The sequence below is a fragment of the Peromyscus eremicus genome, chromosome 17 (assembly GCF_949786415.1).
Source record: "Peromyscus eremicus chromosome 17, PerEre_H2_v1, whole genome shotgun sequence".
Lineage (NCBI taxonomy): Eukaryota > Metazoa > Chordata > Mammalia > Rodentia > Cricetidae > Peromyscus > Peromyscus eremicus.
This window is the reverse complement of record NC_081433.1, coordinates 51,447,315-51,470,280: the sequence shown is the minus strand read 5'-3', so window position 1 is coordinate 51,470,280 and position 22,966 is coordinate 51,447,315. Positions and strand designations below refer to the sequence as shown.

General features: G+C 36.5%; 1 protein-coding gene and 1 non-coding gene across 7 annotated transcripts in view; both read right to left on the bottom strand.

Moving 5' to 3' along the window:
* Nucleotides 1–22,966, bottom strand: part of Spock3 (SPARC (osteonectin), cwcv and kazal like domains proteoglycan 3) — a 350,556-nt gene that overhangs the window by 273,443 nt on the left and 54,147 nt on the right. The window lies entirely within an intron of this gene.
* On the bottom strand, nucleotides 14,290–14,400 carry LOC131894772 (U6 spliceosomal RNA). Its single transcript, XR_009375007.1, has one exon. It is a non-coding gene; the product is annotated as a U6 spliceosomal RNA (small nuclear RNA).

The window sequence follows — 22,966 nt, the reverse complement described above, 5'->3', positions numbered from 1 at the left end:
AGCCCAGCAAATCTGCCACAGTAGGCCCTGAGATTGAAACATAGCTGAAATATAGCACAAAGACCTTAAAATAACCTTTATAAATATGTTAAAATTCCTTAAAGAGGAAATGAATAATTCTCTTAAGGAAACCCATGAAAACGCAAACAGAAGGAAATCAATAAAACACTATAATATATGAAAGTTGAAATAGAATCATTAAAGAAAATCCAAACTGAGGGATATCTGGAAATAAAAAGAAAAAGAACTCGAAAAGGAATCTGAAAGACAAGCATCACCAACTACCAACTAAATACAAGAGATTAAAGTTATTAAAGACTCAATAAAAGAAATGGATACCTCAGTCAAGAAAATGTAAAATCTAAAAAAATTCTGGCATGAAACATACAGTAAAACTAGGACACTATGAAAAGACTGCAGCTAAGAATAATAGAAATCCACCAAGAAGAAGAAAACCGAATCAAAAGCACAAAAAATGTTTTCAACAAAACAAAGAAGAAACTTTCTTAACCTAAAGAAGATGTCCATACAGGTACAAAAAGCTTACAGAGCACCACATAGACTCTATCATATTCCCCTTGGCACATAATATTCAAAACACTAAACATGCAGAACAAAGAAAAATATTAAATATGCAAGGGGAAAAGATCAAGTAACATAAAAAGGCAGAGCTATTAGCCTAACACCTAGCTTCTCAATGGAGAATCTAAATGCCAGATGGGTCTGGACAGTTGTTCTATAAACTCTCAGAGACCACAAGTGCCAGTCCAGAATATTATACCCAATACAACTTTCAATCACATTAGACAAAGAAAATAAAACATTACCTGATAAAAACAAGTTTAAGCAATATTTATCTAATCCACCCCTACAGAAGGTGCTAGAAGGAGATTTAGAGAGAGTTCAACATATGTAAATTGATGAATGTAAACCACTTATAAACATACTAGAAGACCGTGTGATCTCATTAGACACAGAAAAGGCCTATCCTTCCTATATACAAATGACAGACTGAGGAAGAAATCACAATACTCTAATATAATATAAAATATCAGTAAATTTAACCAAACAAGTGAGGAGAGAGACTTGTACGACAAAACTTTAAGGCGCTGAAGCAAATAACAGAAGATGAGAAAAACCTTCCATATTCAGAGATCAATAGGATTAATATAGTAAAAAACGACCATCCTACCCAAAGCAATCTACAGATTCAATAAAATCCCCCTCAGAATTTCAACAAAATTTGTCACATATCTTTAAAGGAAAAAATTTTAACTTCTATGGAAACATAAATTACTCAGGATAGCTAAGACGTTCTTGAATGGTAAAAGTACTGCTGGAGGTATTACCATCTCTGATTTCAAATTGTACTACAGTGTTATTGTATTAAAAAAGATCCTGGTATAAAGCAGACATGATTATGGATAGAATTGAACTGAAGACCCAGAGATAAATCCACGCACCTATGGACATCTGATTTTTTATGAAGAAACCAGAAATTTACCCTGGAATAAAAAATACCACATCTTTAACAAATAGTGGGGGTCAAACTGGGCACCTATATGTACAAAAATCCAGATAGATCCATACTTACCACACTGCAATAAACACAACTCCAAATGGATCAAAGACCTCAACACAGAGACAGACACACTTAACCCAATAGAAGAGAACTTGGGAAATCGCCTTAAACTCATTGATGTAGTAAAAGACTTTCTGAATAGAATATCTTTAGCACAGGATCTAAGATAAGCAATTAATAAATTAGATATCATGAAACTGAGAATCTTCTGCATGTTAAAGGACACCATCATTAGGACAAAGAAGTGGGCTAAGGAATAGGAGAAAAATTTTGCCAACTACTCATCTAGTAGATGGATAGTATCCAAAATACATAAAGAATTAAAAATGCTAAATGTCAAAAAAACAAATAATCAAATTAAAAGATGAGGGTACAGATATAAGCAGAGAATTCCTAACAGAGGAATATCAAATGATGGAGAATCACTTAAATAAATGTTCAACATCATTAGTCATCAGAGAAATGCCAATCAAAACTACTTTTGAGATTTCATCCTATATCCATCAGAATGTCTAAGATCAATAAAACAAGTGAGAGCTCCTGCTGGTGAGGATATGGGATAAGGGAAACACTCCTCCATGGCTGCTGGGATTTAAAACTTGTACAGCCACTATGAAAATCAGGGTAGTTGTTCCTCAGAAAGATAAGAATTGATTTACCTCAAGGCCCAGCCAAACCACTCTTAGGCATATTTCCAAAGCATGCTTCCTCCTACCATGATCATTGCTGCTCTATTCATAATAATCACAAATTGTGAAATTAGTCATTGTCTCTCAATGGACAAATCTATAAAAAATGTGGTACATTTGCACAATAGAATATTACTGAGAAGGTAGGTAAATGAATGGAAAGACAAAATTCATCCTGAGTGACATAACTCAGGCCCAGAAAGAAAAATATGATATGTATTTGCTTATATGTTGTTTTTAGTTGTTAAGACAATGGTTATCATGCTGTAATTAATAGGACCTCAGAAGTCAGCTATAGAGTAAATGTACGGGAGCAGGAGGTAGATAGATCAACCTTGGAAAGGGAAATAGAACAGATAGTTATAGATGGATGAGGAAGGGACTGAAATGGGAGGATTCAGTGGGGGAAGGAAAGGGATGAGGGGAATGATGGAGGGGATAGAGGGAGAAACAGATAAAATTAAGGGCCATTTGCAGGGTAGTATAGAAACCTGACATCACAGAATTCTTCTCAAATATAAACATATCAAAGCAATCTAAATAAACTCACCAATTTATAGGGGAAACAGAGCTCAGTTGAACATCTCTCATCACCAAATGGAGCTTATGGTAAATTAAATTGAGATACTAGCCAAAGGGGTACGATATGAAGACCTACAGCACCCAAGCTCCTGCTGAGAGTATAGGATGCTCTGCACAAACTGATGGCAAGGCCCGTGGTGCTGAAAACAACACCTACACAGCTCATTGAACACAGAGAAGTCAAGCTGATATCTGCATAGAGCCTTCACTACTGCGTACGATTGTTGATGGTATAGGAAGGTATTCTGGTACTAGCTAAGGAGAAACATAAACACCAATCCAGCTGTAAAACCATCTATCTACAATGGTGTCCTACCTGCAAGATATGCTAGGATAATGATGGCACAAAACTTGTGGGAATAACCAACAAATATCTCACTTGACTTAAGGCCCAGTCCGTGAGATAAAACCCATATTCAATACTACTTCAGAAAGTGTTTAAAACAAACAAACAAACAAACAAACAAAAACAAAACAAAACAAAAAAACTAAGACAAGATAGCTCAGGGACCTAGGCTCAAACTAATATACCACTCTTCTGTAGACTGCTGGCAATGGTCGAGAGACAGCCTGAACTGCCCTACTCTGGTGATGGGATGGCCAAACACGCTAACTGTCGTGCTAGAAACCCCATCCAACGACTGAGGGATCTGGATGCAAAGATCCATGGCTAGGCCCCGGGTGGAGCTCTGGGAGTCCAATTAGTGAGAAAGAGGAGGGTTTATATGAGCGAGAATTGTTGAGACCAAGGTTGGATAAAGCACAGGGACAAATAGCCAAAGGAATGGAAACACATAAACTATGAACCAATGGCTGAGGGGCCCCCAACTGGATCAGGCCCTCTGAATGGGTGAGACAGTTGATTGGCTTGATCTGTTTGGGAGGCATCCAGGCAGTGGGACCTGGTCCTGTGCTCATTGCATGAGTTGGCTGTTTGAAACCTGGGGCTTATGGCTCATAAACACTTGGCTCAGCCTGGGAGGAGGGGACTGGACCAGACGGGACTGAGTCCACCAGGTTGATCTCAGTCCAAGGGAGAGGCTTTGCCCTGGAGGAGGTGGGAATGGGGGGTGTGTTGGGGGAAACATGAGGGAGGCGGGAGGGGGGAGAACAAGAGAATCCATGGCTGATATGTAGAACTGAATTGTATTGCAAAATAAAAAAATAAATAAATAAGCAATTTGGCGATAATGTGAAAAAAAAAGAAGCATGTAGCAATAAAATGACTCCTATTGACATTCTGTTATACCCACACTTATATAGACACATAGATCTGTGTCTAGCTTAGCCATCAGAGAAGTTTTGTACTGCAGCAGATGGGAACAGATACAGAGACATACAGTCAGACAATATGCAGAGAATGAGAGACTTTGCAACACTCGGCCCTGAGTGAGATGCCTCCATTAAATCTTTTCAATCAGGGATCAGTGATGCCTGCGGAAGAGGAGGCAGAAAGAATGTTAAAATATAGAGGGGAATGGAGCCACCAAGGAAACAAGACCTTCTATAGCACCAGAACCAAAGCACATATGAATTCAGAGACAGAGGCTTTATGCACAAGGCCTCCATGGGTCTGCACCACATAGTGTCCTAGAGCTGAAAGAAATGGACACATGTCCCATCCCTAACCCTGAAGCAATTTCCAATTGTTAACAATTTGCAAATGAAAATTTAGTTGTAGTCAAGGTGGTCTCACTTGGGAAACAAACTACTCTAAGGGGTAGGCTGTATGCCCAGCAGCGGATGGGCAAGAGAAACAAAGTCAATGGCATCCTTGGAGCTTCCTTGTCTCATAAAGTCCTGTCAGGGCTTTTCTTTTTCTCTTCTTTTCTTTTTGAAAAAAAAAAAAAAACTAATTATTTCATTTTACATTTTTATTATATATTGTTTTATTACACACACACCACACAAACAAATATACTTACATACATACATACACACACACACACACAATGTTTTTCTCTTTTTTACTCTATAGATTCTGTATCTATATATATAGATTCTGTATATAGATTGTGTATATATTTTGGCCTCCATGTTAGTGTTTTTATTGGATTCCTAAGTGTTAGAAGGAGTGGTTATCTTCATCTGAATCTGTTTCTTCTGCCTTTTGAGGGCTCTGTTCCCTCTGTTTGATTTGTCCTAATCTGCTATATTAGTTTTTGTTTTATATTATTATATTTCATTTTATTATTGTCCTTTAGAAACCTGTTTGTTTTCTAATGAGAGACAGAAAGTGGGTGGATCCAGATGGCAGGTGAAGTGGGGAGAAGCTGGAGAAAGCAGATGTAGTGGAAACCATAATCAAGATATATTATGTGAGAAAAGTCTATTTTCAATAAAAGGAAAAAATAATAATTTGTTTATGAGCCAACAATCTTAAGTGAAATAATGTACAAAAAAAATTAAAAAGACAGTTCTGATTGACAACACTTACATTTTTTTAAGCTTGTTTCGAAAAGACTCTTACACTCAAATGGAGGATAATCTGCGTGCTAGCATGTTGGACCAATCATCTCTTCTTAGGTTTTTGCTTTCTTTTGTTTTTCCCATCCACTAGCCTCACAACCACTGAAGACTAAGGCTAGTTCTGAGTTTCCACAGAATTTCCTTAGAGTCAAGAGCTGGGCCAAAACATAACATTTAACCGATGTTTTGGTTAATCTCAGATTTCAAAATGTATCTAATGCAGATACTGGCACCACATACTGTGGCCATTGCTTAATAAACCTGACTGTGTGGTTCTTAGGCCTTTGACACTATTTTGTGGCCTCAATATGGAAGACTTAGGTATTGGGGACTTGAATAGCTGGAGCATTGAGAGGCATTGATGCAGATATTTAACAGTCCATTCTGGTATGGATTGATAAATAGTAACACAGAGAAATGTAGAATAATGATGCTGGCATATGAGGTTTCATAAGGGAACCAGGATTCTATGAGCAACTGGGAAAGAGCCCATTTATGTGAGGTTTTGCTCAAGCTGACTTCTTTCTGCCTGTTTCCTGGACACTTTAAAGAACTTGAAATTAAAGATAATGGAATACTTTGTTTATATATAAAAAAAAAAGGTTTTGAAGAACATTCTGGTTCCTGCTGAGAAAGTACTTGTAATTGTTGAATAAATCAGCATCACTGAAGAGAAATTCCCTGCATTTTATTGGAACAATAGCAAAATTGTCCTGAGGACAAAATCCCACACATTGGAAGCTTTATCTTATGAAGATCCAAATTCATTTAAAAAGAGAAAGCCTAGGCTGAAGTGGTTTCTCGAAAACAACTGTCTAGAGAAATGTTTTCCAGGGTCAAGGCTGAGAGGCTGACATAGCTGTTGTCCAGGAGGCCACATTACACTGTCAACTGGCAGTGGAACTAGACAATATCATCCCATAGTTGATTTTGCAGGCATGGAAGATATAAGATTGAGGTTTCCCTAGTTTCTTTTTTGTCAACATGATGCAAGCTAGAGCTATCTGTAAAGAGGAGACTCAGTTGAGGAAATGTCACCATCAGATTGCTTATAGGCAGACCTGTATGCCTGTTTCATGATTAATTATTGATGTGAGGGATCCCAGGCCACTGGAATTGGTGCCGCCTCTTGGCAGGTTTTTCTTGGTGGTATGAGGAAGTGTACTTAGCAAGGCTTAGGGAGCAAGCTGATAAGCAGCATTCCTTCTGTGGTTCTGTCTCTAGGTTCCCATGTTTAATTGCATGCATTGATTTACCTTCATGAAGGACTGGAGGCTGGAAAACGAAATAGACCTGTACTCCCCATGTTTCTTTTGATTAGTGCTTTAGCAAAATAATAAAAAGCAAACTCAAGACAGAGGTTCACAGATTCTTGCACAATGATTTCAGAGAGCAGTGACACTAAGCAGCATGTGTCAGTGTCAGAATCCCAGCAAGGAGGTGACAGGAAAGTAACTAAGTCAACAACACTCATTAATGTAAGACTGAAACCTTATGGGCTGAACTCAGAAGTGTCGCCTAGAGAAGCAGGCTACACCCCTTTGTGTTAAAGTCATAAATTCAGCTTAATGAAGAGATTCATGCCACAGACATGATTACAGAAGGACAGAGGAAGATGGGATTGGAGAAATGACTAGTAGGTAATATGCTTCTAATCTTGTAAATATTAGTGCCTGAATTTAATCCCCAATTTATGTTAAAAAAAAAAAACAGCTGGGCATGATGGCATGTAGTTGTAAACCCAATGCTGCGGATATGAAGACAGACAGTTCCCAGCGGCTTGTTACTTAGGCTAGGCTTGGTGAATTCAAGGCCAGTTAATTTTTAAAAAAATAAGGTGGATGGCACCTGGCACCTGAGAAACAATATTCAAGGTGATCTTCTGGCCTCTATTGGATACCCACACACTCATAAGGACATACATATAAAATGATGAAAAATACTTTATATTTTCACTGCAAGTTGGCCATGTCACAGGCACCATCATACAAGAAATGTTGTATGGCTAGAACACAAGATTTTCACCTCAGCCTCCCAATTTTGTCAGATGTTCTTGCACACAATGTCATTATTGTGTTCTAACATCTAATCACAACCACCGTGCAGTTAGTGCCTCTCAAATCATTAAATTTAAAAGTTCTAGAGAAGTGCAATCTTGGTCCTCATCAGCATTGGATGTTCATCCCAGGACGTACACTGGAGGTAATAGGAATCTTTGGACCTGTAGTTGACTGTGTTACTGACTTTCTATAGAGTATGGTTTCATCTTCTGTTGGTTGCACAGCATAGGTGAAAGATAAGGAGTTTTAAATGCTCCAGAAAACAGAAAAATGATATAGATGAAAAAACAAAGAATTTAAAAAATGTAGCTAGTATAGAATTCCCACATCTAAGTAATATATATATATATATATATATATAAACTCAACTAAGTTAATACAAAATAGAAAATCATCAACTGAGTAGTCATAATTAAAAGGAGATGTAATGGTTTATTCTACAATATGCTATAGGTAGGAATGATGAGTAGGAATTTGGGGCAAATATGAGCTTTATTATGAGCTCTAGGCCAGCCTGCACTACAAAGGTAAAATTAAAACAAAGTGGAAAATGAACTGTCAAATAGAATAATGTTAAGTGAATTGTAGAGTCCCTGTGCTTAAATGATTTACCTGGAATGCAGTATGATAGGGTAAATGCATTGTTTAAGCATTATATAATAAGTAAAATATCTAACAGTCTCTTAGGAAGAGGGAAAAATTATTTGCCAGAGAACCAAAACATCTTGTCTGTTCAACATCACACTGGTAGGAAGATATCAACAAATGCTTCTGATTTTCTAAATAAAAATTACTTCAGATCTAGAATATTTCAGCTATGCCAAAATTTGGAATTTCTTAGCCATGCCAATCAAGTATGGGAGAATAGTAAGTATGTTCAGGGATAAAAACTTGAGCTTTTAATAGACTTTTCCCAGGAAGTGACTAGAATATGTCCTGAAGCAATATGCCTAAGTGAGAGGTAACAATTAAATAAACGATACTGAAGACTCACCCAAGAGAGAAGACAGAATACTCCAAAATGGAAGTAAAGTGGTACCCAACTTGGCAACTCTATATAAAGCATGGTAAATTGATGCAATAAAAATCCATCTACAGGTACAACAGTGTTATGACCTTAGCTGAATAAAAATAATGGAAATTTGTTCTTTCCATAGCAAGTGAATCCAGAAGGATTAAGCACACACACACACACACACACACACACACACACACACACACACACAACTATACACTGTGAAGAAAAAAGCAGTTTTAACATACTAACAAAGAATGTCTTGGGCTGTCAATCTTTCAACATCAACATGGCAGAAAAGATCACAAAGTTGTTTTTACAAAAAGCTTTTATATTGGAAACTAAACTGAAGTGATAAGGAAGTCACCCACACTACTTCTATGAAAATTGTAATGGAATTTTATCAGAAGTTATGGATGAAAATTAGTAATAAATATGAAGGAACTAAACAAGTGAAAGTTAATTGTATAATTATATCTTTATGGATATGAATGAAAGCTCATTGCACAAAAATATGCTTTGTCCAGAAAAGCAGGGGCACAGGTATACTACTATAAATCCCTTTCATTTAACAAATTTAACTAAATATGACACAAAGAACCAAGCAGCAAAAATGTGGGCTATAGGAACCAACAGACCTTCACTTGTTATAGTAGGATCCAACGTATAACAGTACAAACTGGCAAGTAAAGAGCTACCAACTTTCTTATTTATAAATGTAGAAATTTAAAAAATCCAGGAAAATGGTTACAATTTAGATTATAGTTACATCAAATGAAGGGAAATAGACAAGAGATTATAACATTTACTTTGAATCATGATTACCTTTGTGGTCATAAAACCTTATGAAAGTTATTTTGATAAATTATCAATAAACTCATGAAAAGTAAAGAAAAATATAACATTCGTTAAATTATTTTTTCACATTCCTAGAGAATCACAAGTGGATGGAGAGTATATGATATTTTAAATACAAGGAATGTCTCTGGCGAGAGCCACCATGTAGCTATTGACAGCTTTATAAGAGAATAGAGAAAACCAGAGACATATTTTATGTTCATCCTATTTTTCTTGTGGTGCCCTGTATTTGCTATAGACTCTGCCAATGAGAATGCAATCACCAGAAATAATTCAACAGATATCAAGAACAGTAAGGCACATCAACTTCCTTTTAAAAATAAACATAGTAACCTAGATTGTTTTTCCAGAAATGGTCATTTGACTGTTCTGTTATGGCTGAGGTATTGCTAAGATTTTTATACATGTAATAAAAATTAAGCTTCATGTATGCATAGGTAAGAGATATTTAATCAACATAACATGTATAACAATAGGACATGTAATATATAATACAAATATACAAATAGATATATCCAGTTTTGTAACTATTTAGTAAATGATGTTTTCCTTTGAATATACTATCTTCCTTTCTAGTAAAACTGAATAGAGTTACTCAAATGCAGTTATTTCACTACCAAAATGAAATTTTGCTCATAAAAGTGTCAAGAATGATTTCAAGTTTGTTTTGCTTTTTAATGAGCAATCAAAGCACATAATTTATAGTTACTGGCTTGAAGACTGAAAAATTGATAGAAGAGAAGACTGGTGTTTCGCCTCGATATACTGACTTTGAGATGCCTATCACACAATTAAAGGTGCTACAGCTAAGCACAAGTTTGACCCCTGTGACTCACATGTTGGAGAAAACAGAACCCTTAAAGTTGTCCTCTGATCTCCACACAAGTACGATGGCATACACGACACCACATCCCAGTACATGGATAGACAGACAGACAGATAGAAAAAATAATGCCATAAGTTAAGCTGTGTGTTATCCTAATTCAAGGAAAAATTAGGAAAAAGAACCAAGAGAGTAAGCTGAGATGGAGATGCCCAGGTGATCTCAGGAAAGTCAGCTGCAGCTTATGAGATACCACGGGAGAAATTTTGTTAAGTAAACAGACAGTTCAACTGCCTGCGTGTAGGTGTGAAACCAGCGTGGGGGCCAGAAGGACACAGGCAGTTTCAAAGCCATCAGGGTGGTGGAGTACTAAAGGTCTGGCCTCACTTCCTGTTCTATCACTATCAGCTCCAGTTCTTACCACTGATGTGTTCCTGAGAAAGCATTTGGAATTGTTAAAGACACTTTTTTATTGTCACGAATTGAGATTTTAGAAGGAGCCTGATGCAAGAATCTGCTGAATAGAGATCGCAGATGCTATCCAGTGTCTTAAAATGGATAGGGCAGTTCCCCATAGTAGAGTCACTGGCCAATATGTCTGCATTGAAAAATGGGAAACCCTTTTGTAAAGGACTAATTTAGTACATCCTAGTTCTTCAAAGTTTATGAGGCATATAGTTGAAGTCTTATGAAATTGCATAGCTAATTCATTTACCCAATCATGTCTAATTATTACCCTATTTCTGATTATCTCTTTTGTCACAACGAAAAGGAGCACAAAAGACTAGATTGCCTTCTCCCTAAGCGGCCTGTGCATGCAAAAGCACTGAGCAGCCTAATTTATTTATACTCATGCTTGTGATTTTTCAAATAAAATGCCCCCCAAGAACATATGTATATTTTAGTTCATATTTTGAGAACATTTAGTATATTATATTTTTCTTTGAATTAATTTTCTTCCCTGAACATGAGACTGCAGGAATTAATTTCATTAAATTGGTCAAGCTTATTAAAAACAATTTATTAGACAAAATCAACAAGGTAAAACTTTGTTCTGAAAAGCTAAAAAAAAAATCATGACATCATTGAAAGAAACAAAGTACATCAAAATAATTACAGTGTGCTGTGTATTGCCTGACTAGCATGTTTCATTCAGAAGAATATATTAACTCAAAAATATTTGAAATTTGAAATTTGGACTTGGTCTTTTAATTAACTTCTCTCAGCAATAAAAATGAACATGAAAAATTAAATCAAAAAGAACTCTAGTCCATGAAACTAAGAAACCAATAACTACTTTTGGTCCAGATGCTCCTTATAAGTAATTTTAGTTCCATATCATATGGGTCTTATCATAATTCTCAATTTATTCTTTCTTTGATGCTGCAAAAGTAGCATCTTGTCTCCTGTCATTTTCCTGAACGCTGACCAAACAGAGTGGGCATGTCTTTTGACTCACAGTGAATGTTTATTCTTAACTATTTTATTTTTCAAGAATTTCTAGCTGCTATAGAACAGAGTAATTTTGTTAAAATACATTCAACTTCACAAAATTTATTGCCCCACCTTCACAAGAGGAATAGCAACCAAAAAATACATAAATGTGATACGGTAATTGATATACCTCAGGTTTCAGTTATATTTTGCAAAGCTAGTTGTATTTACTGTTATTGGTGGGAGGTGATTTAGGTATAATTTGAAATGTTAACTTGCCAAAAGGGATTTTTAAATAAAAGCTAACTGCTTCTCCTGTTTATGTCTGCCAGTGTTTTCCTTGTCTCCTGAATCTCAGGGCACCATTCCACTATACTCTCTCGCTTCCCTTATTTGGTGTGCTATAATGAAAGAGCATAAGATAGGATTTCTGTCATGCTAAATAAATATTAACTATTATTGCTAAAACACGAGTCCTGGAATTATTGAAATAATCCTACACTCTTATTCGCATAAATGAAAAGACGAGTTCCTCAGGGAGATCTAAGTTGGAATCTGACCACAGTCACATACATACTTTGTCATCCAGTTTACTTAGCTTCTCTACCTTCAAGTCTTTCTCTTCCCTGACCTTACTGAGGGTGAAAGGCGATGGTCAGAGAAAAGTACCTAGTATCAATAACTGCTTCATAACCACCAGCTGTGGTGTTTTTTCAATATACAGTAAGTTTTGGGTTACATAGTAATATGTATGTATTAGATATTCAAAAACTGCTACTAATAATTAATAGATAATGATTTTTGCTCCATTTTCTTAGAGAAACGTGTATTTAAAAAGATGTGTTAGGGGCTGGAGAGACGGTTTAGTAGTTAAAAGCACTGGCTAATCTTCCAGAGGACCCGGGTTTAATTCCCAGAATCCACGTGGTAACTCACATGCATCTGTAACTCCAATTCCAGGAAATCTGATACCTTCCTCTGGCCAGGTACACACATTGTGCAGAGATATGCATGTAACTGAACATTCGTACATATAAATTAACTTTCAAACAATTGTTTTTAAAAAAGAAAGATGTGTTAGAAGCATGGTTAGTTTGAAAGACAACTGGTATGTTAGGAAGCCTATTAGAACATAATTTTTTTATTTATTACTTGAAAGCAATAATATATACTTACACACACACAATGTTTTATTCAAAACAGCTCCCACTTCCTCCCCACCATTCCATCCATACTCCCCACCAAGTTTCATGTATTCTTTTTTTTAAAAAAAACAAAACAAAACAAAACAAAAAACCTCCCCGAGTCCGTTTGGTGTTGTCACTACAGGAGTAGCTATAGAACCACGGCACACACAAGAACCGACAGCAGTTCTGACTGCTTGTATAAGAACAGCGCAAGATCGAGTCAGCCAAAGTTCCTCCAAGAATGGAAGGAGGGCCCATGGAAATTCACACAGAACTGAAGAGCTATTGGCAGTTGATGGATACCTTGAGAGAGAATGTCATTATTCGTCAGTAATTCAGCTCCTGATACATGATATTTTCAGTGTTCGTCAGAGTACAAATATTATAGGATTTAGGAAGAAAAAAAATGAGCTAATAGATAATACTTTGATGAAAAAGATAGGATAGTATATATACATTTTCCAAGAAAACTTAGTTCTCCTCAAATTTACAGAAACAAGAGAAGTTGAAAATAGAAAAAAAATGGAAGGAATTGCAGGGTGGATGGAATAGAGTGTAGGGTCAAAGTGCTTTGAAAGAATCTGGTAAACACTTTCAAGCAAAGTGGCTCAATAAAGGTTAACTAAAAAAAATCTGTACACTTCCTATGTACAAATGGGAATCAAACTAAAAATGAAATCAGGGAAGCAACACCGTTCACAATAACAACAAATAATATAAAATATCTTGGGTTAACTCTAACTAAGCAAGAGAAAGACTTGTATAATAAAAACTTCGCTTTTGCAGAAGAAAATTTAAGAAGATATCAAAAGATGGAAATATTTTTCATGCTTATGGATTTGTACAATTAACAGTAAAAATGGCCATCCTACCAAAAGCAATCTACAGATTCAACACAACCACCATAAAAATTCCAACACAATTATTTACAGAACTTGAAAGGACAATATTCAACTTCATATGAAAAAACAAAAAGCCCAGAGTAGCTAAAAGAAAAATTGTGAATAATAAAAGAACTAGGAGAGGCATCACCATCTTTGGTTTCTGTACTGCAGAACTATAATAATGAAAACCACGTGGTATTGACATAAAAAGAGACAAGTTGGTCACTGTAGTAAAATTGAAGACCAGGAAGTAAATCCACACACCTGCACACCTGTGAACACCTGATTTTTGATGAAGAAGCCATAAATACACACTGGCTGGGAAAAAAAAAGCAGCTTTAACAAATGGTGCTGGTCAAACTGGATATCTACATATAGAAGAATGCAAATAGATCCATATTTATAACTCTGCACAAAACTCAAGTACAAGTGGATCAAAGACCTCAACACAAAACCAGACACACTGAACTTGATAGAGGAGAAAATGATGGATAGCCTTGAACACATTGGCACAGGAGGGAACTTTTTGAACAGAACATTAATAGCATAGACACTAACAACTATCAGTAACCGGACATCATGAAACTGAAACGTCTTCTGTAAGGCAAAGGACACTGTCAATAGGACAAAATGACAGCCTACAAAATGGGAAAAGATTTTCATCAACTCCACAACTAATACAGGCTGAAATGGCTCAGAAACAAACAAAAACATGTTCAACTTTCTTCACAAATTTGCATGTCATCCTTGCGAGGGGGCAATGCTAATCTTCACTGCATTGTTCCAATTTTAGTGTATGTGCTGCCGAAGTGAGCACAAAAGTCAGGGGAGAGTAGTCTGAATTGGGTTATGAGATCTCCGAGGTACCTCCCCTCAGCCATTGAACTCACTCTACCTGGCTGTGAGTCTGTTCCAAGCTCCGGCGGGCAAGGGAGGCATCTGCCCACTGGGACCTCTCCTCATGTTCAACATTCTTAGCTGGCATAGTCATAGCAAGTAAGCAGGGAACACATGGGCTCACAGAGACTCAGGTAGCAAGCTTGGGGCCTGCAAAGGTCTGCACCAGGTCCTCTGTGTATATGTTATGGCTGTTAGCTTGGTGTTTTGTGATACTCTCAACAGTGGGGGGAGCAGGTGTTTCTCTGACTCCTTTGCCTGCTCTTGAGACAGACTCCTTTCCTCTTACTGGGTTGCCTTGTCCAGTCTCAATAAGAGGGCTTTTGCCTTGTCTTGCTGTATCTTGTTTAGTCTCTTGAGGGGACTGCTGTTTTCTGAAGGACACAGAAAGGGAGTGGGTTTTGGGAGGAGAGGGGAGGAGCTAGGAGAAGTGGAGGGAGGGGAAACTGTAGTTGGGATCTATTGTATGAAAGAAGAATCTATTTTCAAAAAATAAAAGACAGAAGAGCTCTAGCTTCAGAAGCATTTAAAAGTGAGTGCCTGGAGTGTGAAAGTTGAACACAGAATTTTAGACAGTGACTACTGCTGCCATGCACTGCCTTATACTATCTAGAAACAAGAGAAGCAAGTCATAACAAGAGTAAGAAAAAAACTTAGAAGTCATTATGAGACAGAATCATGTAAATGCTGCCTTTTATAGTGAAGAGCAGTAATTTTTACAGTGAGAGAAAGAGAATGTCAATATATTATCCACGAACTAACTTGATGTTTGGATATGCTATTTTCTTAGGTATGGTCTGAGGATAGAGAGTTAAAATTATGGTCTGTATTAGTACATGTATGGTTTCTAGAAAAGTAGAATTTAGCAATGTAGTTCCTTCCTTGCTTGCTAGCTTACTTTCCTGATCTTGGGTCTGATGTTGGTTCTCTAGAATTCTGAGATATTTAAATTGTTATTCATATCTGAAATGTGTCCCAAGTCTCACTTGTTAAAAATATGCTTCCCATTTGAAGGTACCTTGAAGAGGAGGGGATTAGGGTTATGGCTGGAGGATAGAATTTGCTATTGTGGTATCCTTGAGTCTCTCTTTCTCCCCATCCCTCCACCTCTCCCTGTCTTTCTGACTCCTTCCTGGACATCACAATGTGAGCAAAAGTCCTCTGTCACATACTATAGCCATTATGGCCTGCCACGCATAGGCCTAAAAACTATAGGACTGAGTTAGTACTGACTGAGAGCTTTGAAACCATTAGCAAAACAAAATTTCCCTTCACACACACACACACACACACACACACACACACACACACACACACACACGGTGATATTTTATTTGTACTAAAATGTGATTTGTATGTTAATAAATAAAGTTGCCCGAGGGTCAGAGCTATTAGCAAACCATAGCAGAAACTGGGTGGTGGTGGTGCACGTCTTTAATCCCAGCACTTGGTAGGGAGAGCTAGGTAGATCTCTGTGTGTTCAAGGATACAGCCAGCATGGAGACACACGCCTTTAATCTCAATACCAACCATAGAAGACCTGGAGGTCTGTACAGTCAGGCAGTGACTAGGAGGTTATGTGGTTGGGTTTACAACCAATGAGAAGGCAGAACAGAAACACTATAAAAAGACAGGCACACAGGAAGTAGCTCTCTTTTGGAGAGGTAGGACCACTGCAACAGTGAAGGGTAAGGTTTTTAGCTCTTAGCTATTGCTCTGACCTCTTGGCTTTCATCTCTGTATTGGCTTTGTGTTTCTTATTTAATAAGAGGGTTGGTTACACACACACACACACACACACACACACACACACACACATGAAAAATTTTCAACCCAGCTAACTACCCAGGGCTAGTGGATCTTGGAGGAGAACCTAGAATCACTGCTTTATTAAATCCACATAATCCTTAATTGCATTCTAAGTATTTTCCCTTATGCCCACAGATAAGTGTATTCCTTACCTCTTATATGTACACATTTACAATTTAACTCCCTCACCTAAGGCTCTGGGATCATTGTGGCAGAATATTGTTAGAGCCAGAAGGACCAGGGATTTTGCAGCTAGAGTGTATCTCCCAGGAATGTTAAAAGCTGTGTACATAAACACTTATCAACATAACAATAGAAAAACCCCTAGCGTCCTCCTGAAGAAAGGGAGGAGGGAACATACAAGCCAAGGAGGGTCAAGGTCATGACAGATAACCCACAGGGACAGCTGACCTGAGCTTTTGGGAGCTCATGGACTCTGGAACCACAGTTAAGGAGCCTGCATGGAACTGACTTAGGCCCTCTGCATGTGTACCACAGTTATGGAGCTTGTTCTGTTTGTAAGGCTTCTCGAAGTGAGATCAGGACCTGTCCCTGGTGTTTAGCTGGCTTTTGGGAACCTGTTCCACATGCTTGCCCAGCCTTGCCCAGCCTTGATACTGGTGGGGGAGGGAACATGGTCCTGCCTCAACTTGATGTGTCATGCTTTGTGCAAGCCCATAGGAGGCCTGTCCCTTTCTGAAAGGAGACAGAGAAGGAGTGGATGGGGAGGGAAATAGATGGGAGGGCAGGAACAGGAGGAGAGGAGGGAGGGGAAACTGAGTTTGGCATGTAAAATAAATGAGAAAAATGTTAATTAAATAAAAAAATAAAAAGACATGATACCATGAATATGAGAAAGCCCACAAAGGCTAAACTCCACACAAAGAACTACAGGCGACCAAGCAACTAAGGAATGCTCAATGTGGAAGAAATAATCTTCTCCAGGGAAGAGTATGTCAAATGCTGAGCCATGAAGATATACATACAGACTAAGAGATTTATATTTACATATTTAGGAGTGTAGGTATATGTAGATTCACACACATGTACACCTACATAACAACTAATGAAAAAGTCATTGAATTTGAAAGGGAGTAGGGAGAGATAGGGTGTATGGGAAGGTTTGAAGGGAGGGAAGGGAAGAGGAGGAAAATAGATAGTTATATTTTATGTCAAAGGTAAAATAAATATTTTTTTAAATATTGTAACATCAGAACTGAAAAATAAAAAAATTTAAAAATTAAGAAAAAAATTTAAAATCTCAGGTATTTTGTTACAGTGATGAGATGATATCTAACAGAGATATATTTTCATTAAAATATTTATCCTTTCAAGCCGGGCGGTGGTGGCGCACGCCTTTAATCCCAGCACTCGGGAGGCAGAGGCAGGTGGATCTCTGTGAGTTCGAGGCCAGCCTGGTCTCCAAAGCGAGTTCCAGGAAGGCGCAAAGCTACACAGAGAAACCCTGTCTCGAAAAACCAAAAAAAAAAAAAAAAAAAAAAAAAATTTATCCTTTCATACCATGAGTCAGTAGATAATCAAAAGTAAAATCATCATGAGATACAAACATTCTGAATTAAATATCTAACATCACTGTAAAATATAACACTGCTCATTTTCCTAAGGCAAGACATTCATTAAGGGATCATCTGTAAATAATGTCATAACTTGACAAATAAAGTAGAATAGATTCTTAACATAAATATTCCACAAAATAACAAATTCTTGTTAGTGGAAGAAAACATCAGTATATATAGGTCAGACTGTTAACGAGCAACTCTACAAGAGTGAAAATAACAGCAAATGTTTAAAGGCAGGAATGTTCTAGAATATGATAGGTGCTGATACTTAAACACACAAAGATGAATCATAGGGTAACCTCTCAATTTATTAGCTGGGGAAAGTTCAGCTAACCAAAACATTTCAGCAGAATCATTAAGAGCTGATTTCCCTGACTGTTCAGAAACAGATACCTAATGAGTATACGTGATGAGTACATCCTTTGACCATTTTAAAGTAATTTAAATTTGGATTAAACTTAAATTGAAGCTACTTTTCTAATCACTGTGCCCTTTTAAATTCAAATAGAATATCGTCATGAGCAGTGTTGACAGCTGAAGACAGAATTTTCCACTAAGAGGAGATAAACCTTCTTTTAATAAGTAGGAAGTAGCATAAAATTAAACAAGTTTGCTAACAAAAATATGATAATTTAATATTTGTTTTAGTGTAGTTACTCTGGAATCTTTCAAAATATGTTTCTCAAAATATTGCAACATATTTCAAAATATGTTTCTCAAAATATTGCAAATATAGAGATATACAAAAAAATCTTCTATGTGGTGACAACTATATTGTCTATCAGATTTCTCTAATATCAGACATACTCAATATTATAAAAATTACCCCAGTTATAAATAATGTCCATACTATCTAACATTCAGTGACTGTCAACAGTGTTAGATACTATACCAACCTCTTTAAAGGTATTTAATTTCAATTTTAATTTAGTTCATTTCATTCTAATTATACGATGAAAGCAATATTGTCACACTAATTTGATAGATGATGAATGCAATGTTTAAATAGACTGGGTAGCTTGTCTGAGGCTACCAACTCACAGAGGGTTACCAAGTCTGCATCTGCTTGGACAGAAGTACAAAACCCCCATATAATGTCTAAACTGAGGTTCTGCCTGGACTATGAGGCTGTCCTCATGCCACGTACTTACTAATCAGATCCTCAAAAACAAAATTAGGATGAATGGAAAAACCAGGCCAGATAAGAAAAAAAATATATATTGGGCATCAACCTAAAACATGTAGACTCATGAGTTCATTAGCTCATACCAATCACAGGGGACTTGCCTTCTAGCCTCTGCTGCATGCACCCCCCCCCCCCGACCCAGGAGATGCTTTGATGTTAATAACCAATGATATAAACTCAATATAATTAAATGTAAACATGTAAATCTTCTCTCATACCAGATACATTCTGTTACTCAGAAGTCTCATACAGGTGGTGGCCATTGTTTTGTGTGCTGAAGACACTGTAGTATTATTTTATTGTCATAGAACTTTTACTGTAAAGCACTGACAATTTAAATGCCCAGAGTAAGGACAAATAATATGACTTTTCAACTTTGTATCTTCAAACTGACGGATGCTTCCTTAACATGTTTGACTTCTACGACAGTGCAGCAACAGCATTGGAATGTATATGGGATCAAAACACAATGCAGGGCTTTAATTTTTAAAGACATTAACTGGAAAATATGTCTACGATAGGTAACAATATTCAGTGACAATGACCAACTTCAAATTGATGAAAGTAGAGAAAGTGAACACCAATGTGGTTTCAGAAGAAACCTAGCAAAAACTTTATGAACGTAAAGTTTTGTAATGGTAGAACGGTGACTATATATATATATATATATATATATATATATATATATATATATATATATATATACTTGAAAGAGTTGTTCAAGCAAAACAAATTTGTAAGTTACCCCTACATCAAAAGATACCCAAAGCTCCACTGAGGGAATGTGAAGGGTATCTCTGTAGGATGGCCCCAGAACACAGTGTTAATAACTGAACCATGGATCTTCTAGGAAAACTGTGCATCTGTGTTGTTATTTCTAACCTGTCTTTTCTCTGTATTCTTTCCACATGGCTGTTTTATTCATATTTTTTCTCATGAACCTCAGAGCTACTTTTTCAATTTTAAAAAATCATGTATAAAATGATATCACAGGCTGGGCAGTGGTAGCGCACGCCTTTAATCATAATACTTGAGAGGCAGAGAAGGCTAGGCTGGAGCCTGGTCTACAGAGTGGGTTCCAGGTGAGCCAGGAATGTTATACAACTCCTCACCAAAAACCAAAAACCAAAAATTAACAAACAATCAAAATCACAGATTTTTGTCTTGGATATCTTTGGTTTCAGTAAAATTGATTTCCATTATCATACCAAATATTTTATTAAATTCATTAACAGTAATTTATCTAAGAATTCTTCCGTAGGTCACCAAACTGATCTTTCTCCTCTTTTCTCTCTATTTCCTCTCCTTTTTTCTTCCCCACTTTTCCTCTGTTTCCCTGATTCCTTTTTCCTTTCCTCTCTCCATTTCTCCCTTTCTCTCACACACATAAACATACTTATTTACACACTATGGCTATATATTATCTGTAAAATACATATTATAATGTATTTTTTCCTCCAGTCTCAACTGTAAATCTCAGGCAAGGTAATGAGTTGTTCAGTCAAGGTCTGCCTGTCACCTGCTGAGGACCAATGTTGAAGCCCATGATCAAAGGGAGGCCCTAGAAGAAACCATGGGTTTAAAATGAATAAGCAGCAAGAACAAAAAACTAAAGCTTCTTTTCCAACCTGACAGAGATCAGGAAAGGGAGAGAGCACCTATCTGTTATTCTTCAAAATTATTTGAGTTATAAGCTCCTATGCTTCTGTTACCAAATTTAAAAGATGAGCAGGAGAAATAAATCATTTAAAGGGAAGTGACACACAAATAATTTTGTTTGATCTTCATGTTTATCCCAGTTCTGCTGTGACCAGCTCAAAAACTGTCCCTACCCTTGCTTATTTGGAATTCAATAAAAATGGAAATAAAAATTAGCATTTCTGTGATCAATCATCACCATAGAACTTTTATGATAAGAAATAAAATGTTTGGAGTATTGAGGATAGGCTTACAAAATGTCCTTTCTATTGGAGTTAAGGATTGAGAAATGTACACCTTGTAATATAGCAATTTTGACATCTGATCACTTGAATCCCTGTTGGAAGCTATTAGTATCTCACAAAGTAGAGACCAGGATATCGTGCTTTCCAATCTTAGTTGCATTTTTTACACTTGGGATTTGTGATGAAGTGAAGGAAATAAAGATTCATTCACACTAATATTGCTTTAAAATTATTTTAGTCCTACACTTGTCTCCTTTAAAAAAATCATTCATACTATTTATCCCTGTTGCTCTCATAAGATGAATTCCTGTGGTATAGCTGCAAATATTTTATGTTATTTTAAAATGTTGTCATGTGCCTAGTATTTTAAAGTAGATAAAATGAGTATCCCCAAAGTAACATTAAGACTTGGAAGAATATATATTACATGAGATAGAGAAAATCACTGAATAGAACTCCAAATCTACACATACTTTTAGTTTACTTGAGTTATCCCAGGATCTAGTATTTTAGTCAAAACATCTAATGAGATGAAAATTGAAACACAGACATAACTAATCCAAATTGAGACTATTCTAGAATTCATCCATGAGAATTACAAGGCAAGATTTAAGAAAGGATGATAAATCAAGCTGGTAGAAGTTTCACTTAATTGGTTTTCTCCTCAGAGGTCTCATTGACAATGTTCTATAACTTTTCACAAATATTCCAACAGTGAAAATGACCTGTGACTCTTAGAGTCACTGTAGTTGGCAATGGTGGGAAATATGGTCATGGATGTGACACTTCGTTATTGTAGGTCGGGCATGAGGGACAGACGATATCATTAGCAAAAAGTACTCCTTCAAAAGCTGCTCCTTTTCCAAGTTCTGGTTCACTAGTTTTCGAAATACATTATGCATCAAAGAGCAATAAAAGTATAAATCAGTGAGAAACCCAAACCAAGAAAGCTCAGTTACACATTATTTGTTGAGAAAAACTGTTCATGCAAATATTTTTAAGGTTTACTTGTTCATTTAGGTTTTTTTTTTTCATTTTACATACCACCCAGTGTTCATACAAATATTTTTGAGCTGACTTCTTCAGATAGGACCTGTTCAAAATCTCATGTCATGCTAAACAGATAGAGATGGGACTTCAAATGTGAAACATGGAAAGTGCAGAGCAATTTACAGGAAGATATTTGGTTTACATCATATGTATGTGATGCAAAATCAAAAAACCCATAATTTTTAAAAGTGGATTTGTGTAAAGATTTTCTTTTTTTAAAAAAGATTTATTTATTATGTACACAATGTTCTGCTTACACACCAGATCTAATTACAGATGGTTGTGAGCCACCATGTGGTTGCTGGGAAGTGAACTCATGACCTCTGGAAGAGCAGCCAGTGCGCTTAACCTCTGAGCAACCTCTCCAGCCCCAGATTTGTGTAAAGATTTTCATGTCAAAAGCTCTGCATCTTGAATTACCCAGTGGACTGATCAAAGAAAGCTGGATACCCTCTTACACAGTATGGGAATTATACCATGTTATATTCCAGGTCATGGACCATTAAAAAGCCCTTTCAGATAATGTAATTTTAAAGTTTAAAAGTAAAAATACATTAAATGGCATTGAGGGTTTTGATTCACTTGTTTTGGTTTGTCTCCCAGCACAAACGATCAAACAGGATCTCAGCATAGCTGGTACACACAGCCCATCTCCAGCCTTAACAGGAACTTTGTAAAACATTTTATGTAATGTTAGCAAATCTTTTGAGTCATATTAATAAATATGTTACCTTTCTAGAGAAATAAAAATATGGGCATAAAGGCAAAAGTGTAAGATTACTTTGTTTTAGCTTACCAAATACCAAATATAATTTGTTCTTTGTCATTAAAGAAACCAAAAAGGGCTAGAGCTAGAATTGTGTGGTTTGTTTCCCAGTGCCAAACAATTCTATGAAATCTATACTGGGTGATTCGTAA